The sequence below is a fragment of the Oncorhynchus nerka genome, linkage group LG15 (genome assembly GCF_034236695.1).
Source record: "Oncorhynchus nerka isolate Pitt River linkage group LG15, Oner_Uvic_2.0, whole genome shotgun sequence".
Lineage (NCBI taxonomy): Eukaryota > Metazoa > Chordata > Actinopteri > Salmoniformes > Salmonidae > Oncorhynchus > Oncorhynchus nerka.
In genome coordinates, this window is record NC_088410.1 from 95461270 (window position 1) to 95473769 (window position 12500).

Below are 12500 nucleotides of genomic sequence, written 5' to 3' on the forward strand. Positions count from 1 at the left end.
CCAAGGCATGTGATCAAATCACTATCACAGATATTTGCTCTTTTAATATGCCAAATGAAGCCACAGAGTTAAATAGTTTAATAGATATAAATAAATAAATACGAATAAACGCTGTCTGGCTGATTTCTAAAGGATCTGAATGATCATTGATGGTTTCAAAGAGATTAGGAGAGTGTCTCTCCTGTCTGCCACAGCTGCAGTGATTCAACCTACCTGCTAGTGCGTGTTGTTGTTGTTGTTGTGACGATGATGTTGCTGCCATGGGAACGACGGAGCATCCCACTTCCTCCTCGGAGAGGGGGCACTCATGTCCCCTGTAGCTTCTGATAGACTGTTCCTTGAAAACTCTGCTGCAAACACAGAAAATGTCCTTAATCAAATAGAATGGCAATGACTGTTAAAATGATCAAATTCATATTTGACAAATTCCATTATTCCAGTTCAATTCCTGTTGTTGTTGTATTGTGGAGACGGGAGAGAAGCACCTATTCAGTCTGATGCTGAGTGACTTTTAAAGGCCGATCTTTAAAACGAGTCATTCCAGAACAGTGGATCAAAATGGATGGTTCCCTCTGACTTTCTCTAGACCAGAGTGTTACATCCTTTCATACATCTTCCGCCTCTATTCTGACAAACTATGAGGCAAAATAGCGTATCGTAGACGACGATACGGTAGCCATAATGGAGAATACATATCTAGTAGTTCTGACTCCAGCCAGACACAGCAGGGACAACTCTATCTAATAGATGTAACTCCATCCAGACACAGCAGGGACAACTCTATCTAGTAGATCTGACTCCATCCAGACACATCAGGGACAACTCTATCTAGTAGATCTAACTCCATCCAGACACAGCAGGGACAACTCTATCTAGTAGATCTGACTCCATCCAGACACAGCAGGGACAACTCTATCTATTAGATCTGACTCCATGTAGACACAGCAGGGACAACTCTATCTAGTAGATCTGACTCCATCCAGACACAGACACAGCAGGGACAACTCTATCTAGTAGATCTGACTCCATCCAGACACAGCAGGGACAACTCTATCTAATAGATGTAAATCCATCCAGACACAGCAGGGACAACTCTATCTAGTAGATCTGACTACATCCAGACACAGCAGGGACAACTCTATCTAGTAGATCTGACTCCATCCAGACACAGACACAGCAGGGACAACTCTATCTAGTAGATGTGACTCCATCCAGATACAGCAGGGACAACTCTATCTAGTAGATCTGACTCCATCCAGACACAGCAGGGACAACTCTATCTAATAGATGTAAATCCATCCAGACACAGCAGGGACAACTCTATCTAGTAGATCTGACTACATCCAGACACAGCAGGGACAACTCTATCTAGTAGATCTGACTCCATCCAGACACAGACACAGCAGGGACAACTCTATCTAGTAGATGTGACTCCATCCAGATACAGCAGGGACAACTCTATCTAGTAGATCTGACTCCATCCAGACACAGCAGGGACAACTCTATCTAATAGATGTAACTCCATCCAGACACAGCAGGGACAACTCTATCTAGTAGATCTGACTCCATCCAGACACAGCAGGGACAACTCTATCTAGTAGATCTGACTCCATCCAGACACAGCAGGGACAACTCTATCTAGTAGATCTGACTCCATCCAGACACAGCAGGGACAACTCTATCTATTAGATCTGACTCCATGTAGACACAGCAGGGACAACTCTATCTAGTAGATCTGACTCCATCCAGACACAGACACAGCAGGGACAACTCTATCTAGTAGATCTGACTCCATCCAGACACAGACACAGCAGGGACAACTATATCAAGTAGATCTGACTCCATCCAGACACAGACACAGTAGGGACAACTCTATCTAGTAGATCTGACTCCATCCAGACACAGCAGGGACAACTCTATCTAGTAGATCTGACTCCATCCAGACACAGACACAGCAGGGACAACTCTATCTAGTAGATGTGACTCCATCCAGATACAGACACAGCAGGGACAACTATATCTAGTAGATCTGACTCCATCCAGACACAGACACAGTAGGGACAACTCTATCTAGTAGATCTGACTCCATCCAGACACAGCAGGGACAACTCTATCTAATAGATGTAAATCCATCCAGACACAGCAGGGACAACTCTATCTAGTAGATCTGACTCCATCCAGACACAGCAGGGACAACTCTATCTAGTAGATCTGACTCCATCCAGACACAGCAGGGACAACTCTATCTAGTAGATCTGACTCCATCCAGACACAGCAGGGACAACTCTATCTATTAGATCTGACTCCATGTAGACACAGCAGGGACAACTCTATCTAGTAGATCTGACTCCATCCAGACACAGACACAGCAGGGACAACTATATCAAGTAGATCTGACTCCATCCAGACACAGACACAGTAGGGACAACTCTATCTAGTAGATCTGACTCCATCCAGACACAGCAGGGACAACTCTATCTAGTAGATCTGACTCCATCCAGAAACAGCAGGGACAACTCTATCTAGTAGATCTAACTCCATCCAGATACAGACACAGCAGGGACAACTATATCTAGTAGATCTGACTCCATCCAGACACAGACACAGTAGGGACAACTCTATCTAGTAGATCTGACTCCATCCAGACACAGCAGGGACAACTCTATCTAGTAGATCTGACTCCATCCAGAAACAGCAGGGACAACTCTATCTAGTAGATATGACTCCATCCAGACACAGACACAGCAGGGACAACTCTATCTAGTAGATGTGACTCCATCCAGATACAGCAGGGACAACTCTATCTAGTAGATCTGACTCCATCCAGACACAGCAGGGACAACTCTATCTAATAGATGTAACTCCATCCAGACACAGCAGGGACAACTCTATCTAGTAGATCTGACTCCATCCAGACACAGCAGGGACAACTCTATATAGTAGATCTGACTCCATCCAGACACAGCAGGGACAACTCTATCTATTAGATCTGACTCCATGTAGACACAGCAGGGACAACTCTATCTAGTAGATCTGACTCCATCCAGACACAGACACAGCAGGGACAACTCTATCTAGTAGATCTGACTCCATCCAGACACAGCAGGGACAACTCTATCTAATAGATGTAAATCCATCCAGACACAGCAGGGACAACTCTATCTAGTAGATCTGACTCCATCCAGACACAGCAGGGACAACTCTATCTAGTAGATCTGACTCCATCCAGACACAGCAGGGACAACTCTATCTAGTAGATCTGACTCCATCCAGACACAGCAGGGACAACTCTATCTATTAGATCTGACTCCATGTAGACACAGCAGGGACAACTCTATCTAGTAGATCTGACTCCATCCAGACACAGACACAGCAGGGACAACTCTATCTAGTAGATCTGACTCCATCCAGACACAGACACAGCAGGGACAACTATATCAAGTAGATCTGACTCCATCCAGACACAGACACAGTAGGGACAACTCTATCTAGTAGATCTGACTCCATCCAGACACAGCAGGGACAACTCTATCTAGTAGATCTGACTCCATCCAGAAACAGCAGGGACAACTCTATCTAGTAGATCTAACTCCATCCAGACACAGACACAGCAGGGACAACTCTATCTAGTAGATGTGACTCCATCCAGATACAGACACAGCAGGGACAACTATATCTAGTAGATCTGACTCCATCCAGACACAGACACAGTAGGGACAACTCTATCTAGTAGATCTGACTCCATCCAGACACAGCAGGGACAACTCTATCTAGTAGATCTGACTCCATCCAGAAACAGCAGGGACAACTCTATCTAGTAGATCTGACTCCATCCAGACACAGACACAGCAGGGACAACTCTATCTAGTAGATGTGACTCCATCCAGATACAGCAGGGACAACTCTATCTAGTAGATCTGACTCCATCCAGACACAGCAGGGACAACTCTATCTAATAGATGTAACTCCATCCAGACACAGCAGGGACAACTCTATCTAGTAGATCTGACTCCATCCAGACACAGCAGGGACAACTCTATATAGTAGATCTGACTCCATCCAGACACAGCAGGGACAACTCTATCTATTAGATCTGACTCCATGTAGACAAAGCAGGGACAACTCTATCTAGTAGATCTGACTCCATCCAGACACAGACACAGCAGGGACAACTCTATCTAGTAGATCTGACTCCATCCAGAGACAGCAGGGACAACTCTATCTAATAGATGTAAATCCATCCAGACACAGCAGGGACAACTCTATCTAGTAGATCTGACTCCATCCAGACACAGCAGGGACAACTCTATCTAATAGATGTGACTCCATCCAGACACAGCAGGGACAACTCTATCTAGTAGATCTGACTCCATCCAGACACAGCAGGGACAACTCTATCTAGTAGATCTGACTCCATCCAGACACAGACACAGCAGGGACAACTCTATCTAGTAGATGTGGCTCCATCCAGACACAGTAGGGACAACTCTATCTAATAGATCTGACTCCATCCAGACACAGCAGGGACAACTCTGTCAAGTAGATGTGACTCCATCCAGGCACAGCAGGGACAACTCTATCTAGTAGATCTGACTCCATCCAGATACAGCAGGGACAACTCTATCTAGTAGATCTGGCTCCTTCCAGACACAGCAGGGACAACTCTATCTAGTAGATGTGACTCCATCCAGACACAGCAGGGACAACTCTGTCAAGTAGATCTGACTCCATCCAGACACAGCAGGGACAACTCTATCTAGTAGATCTGACTCCATCCAGACACAGAAACAGCAGGGACAACTCTATCTAGTAGATCTGACTCCATCCAGACACAGACACAGCAGGGACAACTCTATCTAGTAGATCTGACTGCATCCAGACACAGCAGGGACAACTCTATCTAGTAGATCTGACTCCATCCAGACACAGACACAGCAGGGACAACTCTATCTAGTAGATCTGACTCCATCCAGACACAGACACAGCAGGGACAACTCTATCTAGTAGATCTGACTCCATCCAAACACAGCAGGGACAACTCTATCTAATAGATGTGACTCCATCCAGACACAGCAGGGACAACTCTATCTAGTAGATCTGACTCCATCCAGACACAGCAGGGATAACTCTATCTAGTAGATCTGACTCCATCCAGACACAGACACAGCAGGGACAACTCTATCTAGTAGATCTGACTCCATCCAGACACAGCAGGGACAACTCTATCTAGTAGATCTGACTCCATCCAGACACAGCAGGGACAACTCTATCTAGATGTGGCTCCATCCAGATAGGGTGATCTGACTCCATCCAGACACAGCAGGGACAACTCTATCTAGTAGATCTGACTCCATCCAGAAACAGCAGGGACAACTCTATCTAGTAGATCTGACTCCATCCAGACACAGACACAGCAGGGACAACTCTATCTAGTAGATGTGACTCCATCCAGATACAGCAGGGACAACTCTATCTAGTAGATCTGACTCATCCAGACACAGCAGGGACAACTCTATCTAATAGATGTAATCCATCCAGACACAGCAGGGACAACTCTATCTAGTAGATCTGACTCCATCCAGACACAGCAGGGACAACTCTATCTAGTAGATCTGACTCCATCCAGACACAGAAACAGCAGGGACAACTCTATCTAGTAGATCTGACTCCATCCAGACACAGACACAGCAGGGACAACTCTATCTAGTAGATCTGACTGCATCCAGACACAGCAGGGACAACTCTATCTAGTAGATCTGACTCCATCCAGACACAGACACAGCAGGGACAACTCTATCTAGTAGATCTGACTCCATCCAGACACAGACACAGCAGGGACAACTCTATCTAGTAGATCTGACTCCATCCAAACACAGCAGGGACAACTCTATCTAATAGATGTGACTCCATCCAGACACAGCAGGGACAACTCTATCTAGTAGATCTGACTCCATCCAGACACAGCAGGGATAACTCTATCTAGTAGATCTGACTCCATCCAGACACAGACACAGCAGGGATAACTCTATCTAGTAGATCTGACTCCATCCAGACACAGCAGGGACAACTCTATCTAGTAGATCTGACTCCATCCAGACACAGACACAGCAGGGACAACTCTATCTAGTAGATGTGGCTCCATCCAGACACAATAGGGACAACTCTATCTAATAGATCTGACTCCATCCAGACACAGCAGGGACAACTCTATCTAGTAGATCTGACTCCATCCAGAAACAGCAGGGACAACTCTATCTAGTAGATCTGACTCCATCCAGACACAGACACAGCAGGGACAACTCTATCTAGTAGATGTGACTCCATCCAGATACAGCAGGGACAACTCTATCTAGTAGATCTGACTCCATCCAGACACAGCAGGGACAACTCTATCTAATAGATGTAACTCCATCCAGACACAGCAGGGACAACTCTATCTAGTAGATCTGACTCCATCCAGACACAGCAGGGACAACTCTATATAGTAGATCTGACTCCATCCAGACACAGCAGGGACAACTCTATCTATTAGATCTGACTCCATGTAGACAAAGCAGGGACAACTCTATCTAGTAGATCTGACTCCATCCAGACACAGACACAGCAGGGATAACTCTATCTAGTAGATCTGACTCCATCCAGACACAGCAGGGACAACTCTATCTAATAGATGTAAATCCATCCAGACACAGCAGGGACAACTCTATCTAGTAGATCTGACTCCATCCAGACACAGCAGGGACAACTCTATCTAATAGATGTGACTCCATCCAGACACAGCAGGGACAACTCTATCTAGTAGATCTGACTCCATCCAGACACAGCAGGGACAACTCTATCTAGTAGATCTGACTCCATCCAGACACAGACACAGCAGGGACAACTCTATCTAGTAGATGTGGCTCCATCCAGACACAGTAGGGACAACTCTATCTAATAGATCTGACTCCATCCAGACACAGCAGGGACAACTCTGTCAAGTAGATGTGACTCCATCCAGGCACAGCAGGGACAACTCTATCTAGTAGATCTGACTCCATCCAGATACAGCAGGGACAACTCTATCTAGTAGATCTGGCTCCTTCCAGACACAGCAGGGACAACTCTATCTAGTAGATGTGACTCCATCCAGACACAGCAGGGACAACTCTGTCAAGTAGATCTGACTCCATCCAGACACAGCAGGGACAACTCTATCTAGTAGATCTGACTCCATCCAGACACAGAAACAGCAGGGACAACTCTATCTAGTAGATCTGACTCCATCCAGACACAGACACAGCAGGGACAACTCTATCTAGTAGATCTGACTGCATCCAGACACAGCAGGGACAACTCTATCTAGTAGATCTGACTCCATCCAGACACAGACACAGCAGGGACAACTCTATCTAGTAGATCTGACTCCATCCAGACACAGACACAGCAGGGACAACTCTATCTAGTAGATCTGACTCCATCCAGACACAGCAGGGACAACTCTATCTAATAGATGTGACTCCATCCAGACACAGCAGGGACAACTCTATCTAGTAGATGTGGCTCCATCCAGACACAATAGGGACAACTCTATCTAATAGATCTGACTCCATCCAGACACAGCAGGGACAACTCTATCTAGTAGATCTGACTCCATCCAGACACAGACACAGCAGGGACAACTCTATCTAGTAGATGTGGCTCCATCCAGACACAATAGGGACAACTCTATCTAATAGATCTGACTCCATCCAGACACAGCAGGGACAACTCTGTCAAGTAGATGTGACTCCATCCAGGCACAGCAGGGACAACTCTATCTAGTAGATCTGACTCCATCCAGATACAGCAGGGACAACTCTATCTAATAGATCTGACTCCATCCAGACACAGCAGGGACAACTCTATCTAGTAGATCTGGCTCCTTCCAGACACAGCAGGGACAACTCTATCTAGTAGATCTGACTCCATCCAGATACAGCAGGGACAACTCTATCTAGTAGATCTGGCTCCTTCCAGACACAGCAGGGACAACTCTATCTAGTAGATCTGGCTCCTTCCAGACACAGCAGGGACAACTCTATCTAGTAGATCTGACTCCATCCAGACACAGCAGGGACAACTCTATCTAGTAGATCTGACTCCATCCAGACACAGAAACAGCAGGGACAACTCTATCTAGTAGATCTGACTCCATCCAGACACAGACACAGCAGGGACAACTCTATCTAGTAGATCTGACTGCATCCAGACACAGCAGGGACAACTCTATCTAGTAGATCTGACTCCATCCAGACACAGCAGGGACAACTCTATCTAGTAGATCTGACTCCATCCAGACACAGCAGGGACAACTCTATCTATTAGATCTGACTCCATCCAGACACAGCAGGGACAACTCTATCTAATAGATGTAAATCCATCCAGACACAGCAGGGACAACTCTATCTAGTAGATCTGACTCCATCCAGACACAGCAGGGACAACTCTATCTAGTAGATCTGACTCCATCCAGACACAGCAGGGACAACTCCAAGTAGATCTGACTCCATCCAGACACAGCAGGGACAACTCTATCTAGTAGATCTGACTCCATCCAGACACAGCAGGGACAACTCTGTCAAGTAGATCTGACTCCATCCAGACACAGCAGGGACAACTCTATCTAGTAGATCTGACTCCATCCAGACACAGCAGGGACAACTCTGTCAAGTAGATCTGACTCCATCCAGACACAGCAGGGACAACTCTATCTAGTAGATCTGACTCCATCCAGACACAGCAGGGACAACTCTATCTAATAGATGTGACTCCATCCAGACACAGCAGGGACAACTCTATCTAGTAGATCTGACTCCATCCAGACACAGCAGGGATAACTCTATCTAGTAGATCTGACTCCATCCAGACACAGACACAGCAGGGATAACTCTATCTAGTAGATCTGACTCCATCCAGACACAGCAGGGACAACTCTATCTAGTAGATCTGACTCCATCCAGACACAGACACAGCAGGGACAACTCTATCTAGTAGATGTGGCTCCATCCAGACACAATAGGGACAACTCTATCTAATAGATCTGACTCCATCCAGACACAGCAGGGACAACTCTGTCAAGTAGATGTGACTCCATCCAGGCACAGCAGGGACAACTCTATCTAGTAGATCTGACTCCATCCAGATACAGCAGGGACAACTCTATCTAGTAGATCTGGCTCCTTCCAGACACAGCAGGGACAACTCTATCTAGTAGATCTGGCTCCTTCCAGACAGCAGGGACAACTCTATCTAGTAGATCTGACTCCATCCAGACACAGCAGGGACAACTCTATCTAGTAGATCTGACTCCATCCAGACACAGAAACAGCAGGGACAACTCTATCTAGTAGATCTGACTCCATCCAGACACAGACACAGCAGGGACAACTCTATCTAGTAGATCTGACTGCATCCAGACACAGCAGGGACAACTCTATCTAGTAGATCTGACTCCATCCAGACACAGCAGGGACAACTCTATCTAGTAGATCTGACTCCATCCAGACACAGCAGGGACAACTCTATCTATTAGATCTGACTCCATCCAGACACAGCAGGGACAACTCTATCTAATATATGTAAATCCATCCAGACACAGCAGGGACAACTCTATCTAGTAGATCTGACTCCATCCAGACACAGCAGGGACAACTCTATCTAGTAGATCTGACTCCATCCAGACACAGCAGGGACAACTCTGTCAAGTAGATCTGACTCCATCCAGACACAGCAGGGACAACTCTATCTAGTAGATCTGACTCCATCCAGACACAGCAGGGACAACTCTATCTAATAGATGTGACTCCATCCAGACACAGCAGGGACAACTCTATCTAGTAGATCTGACTCCATCCAGACACAGCAGGGATAACTCTATCTAGTAGATCTGACTCCATCCAGACACAGACACAGCAGGGATAACTCTATCTAGTAGATCTGACTCCATCCAGACACAGCAGGGACAACTCTATCTAGTAGATCTGACTCCATCCAGACACAGACACAGCAGGGACAACTCTATCTAGTAGATGTGGCTCCATGACAATAGGGACAACTCTATCATCTGACTCCATCCAGACACAGCAGGGACAACTCTGTCAAGTAGATGTGACTCCATCCAGATACAGCAGGGACAACTCTATCTAATAGATCTGACTCCATCCAGACACAGCAGGGACAACTCTATCTAGTAGATCTGACTCCATCCAGACACAGACACAGCAGGGACAACTCTATCTAGTAGATGTGGCTCCATCCAGACACAATAGGGACAACTCTATCTAATAGATCTGACTCCATCCAGGCACAGCAGGGACAACTCTATCTAGTAGATCTGACTCCATCCAGATACAGCAGGGACAACTCTATCTAATAGATCTGACTCCATCCAGACACAGCAGGGACAACTCTATCTAGTAGATCTGGCTCCTTCCAGACACAGCAGGGACAACTCTATCTAGTAGATCTGACTCCATCCAGATACAGCAGGGACAACTCTATCTAGTAGATCTGGCTCCTTCCAGACACAGCAGGGACAACTCTATCTAGTAGATCTGGCTCCTTCCAGACACAGCAGGGACAACTCTATCTAGTAGATCTGACTCCATCCAGACACAGCAGGGACAACTCTGTCAAGTAGATCTGACTCCATCCAGACACAGCAGGGACAACTCTATCTAGTAGATCTGACTCCATCCAGACACAGAAACAGCAGGGACAACTCTATCTAGTAGATCTGACTCCATCCAGACACAGACACAGCAGGGACAACTCTATCTAGTAGATCTGACTGCATCCAGATACAGCAGGGACAACTCTATCTAGTAGATCTGACTCCATCCAGACACAGACACAGCAGGGACAACTCTATCTAGTAGATCTGACTCCATCCAGACACAGCAGGGACAACTCTATCTATTAGATCTGACTCCATCCAGACACAGCAGGGACAACTCTATCTAATAGATGTAAATCCATCCAGACACAGCAGGGACAACTCTATCTAGTAGATCTGACTGCATCCAGACACAGCAGGGACAACTCTATCTAGTAGATCTGACTCCATCCAGACACAGACACAGCAGGGACAACTCTATCTAGTAGATCTGACTCCATCCAGACACAGACACAGCAGGGACAACTCTATCTAGTAGATCTGACTCCATCCAGACACAGACACAGCAGGGACAACTCTATCTAGTAGATCTGACTCCATCCAGACACAGCAGGGACAACTCTATCTAATAGATGTAAATCCATCCAGACACAGCAGGGACAACTCTATCTAGTAGATCTGACTGCATCCAGACACAGCAGGGACAACTCTATCTAGTAGATCTGACTCCATCCAGACACAGACACAGCAGGGACAACTCTATCTAGTAGATCTGACTCCATCCAGACACAGACACAGCAGGGACAACTCTATCTAGTAGATCTGACTCCATCCAGACACAGACACAGCAGGGACAACTCTATCTAGTAGATCTGACTCCATCCAGACACAGCAGGGACAACTCTATCTAATAGATGTGACTCCATCCAGACACAGCAGGGACAACTCTATCTAGTAGATCTGACTCCATCCAGACACAGCAGGGACAACTCTATCTAGTAGATCTGACTCCATCCAGACACAGACACAGCAGGGACAACTCTATCTAGTAGATGTGGCTCCATCCAGACACAGTAGGGACAACTCTATCTAATAGATCTGACTCCATCCAGACACAGCAGGGACAACTCTGTCAAGTAGATGTGACTCCATCCAGGCACAGCAGGGACAACTCTATCTAGTAGATCTGACTCCATCCAGATACAGCAGGGACAACTCTATCTAGTAGATCTGGCTCCTTCCAGACACAGCAGGGACAACTCTATCTAGTAGATCTGGCTCCTTCCAGACACAGCAGGGACAACTCTATCTAGTAGATCTGACTCCATCCAGACACAGAAACAGCAGGGACAACTCTATCTAGTAGATCTGACTCCATCCAGACACAGACACAGCAGGGACAACTCTATCTAGTAGATCTGACTGCATCCAGACACAGCAGGGACAACTCTATCTAGTAGATCTGACTCCATCCAGACACAGACACAGCAGGGACAACTCTATCTATTAGATCTGACTCCATCCAGACACAGCAGGGACAACTCTATCTAATAGATGTGACTCCATCCAGACACAGCAGGACAACTCTATCTAGTAGATCTGACTCCATCCAGACACAGCAGGGATAACTCTATCTAGTAGATCTGACTCCATCCAGACACAGACACAGCAGGGATAACTCTATCTAGTAGATCTGACTCCATCCAGACACAGCAGGGACAACTCTATCTAGTAGATCTGACTCCATCCAGACACAGACACAGCAGGGACAACTCTATCTAGTAGATGTGGCTCCATCCAGACACAATAGGGACAACTCTATCTAATAGATCTGACTCCATCCAGACACAGCAGGGACAACTCT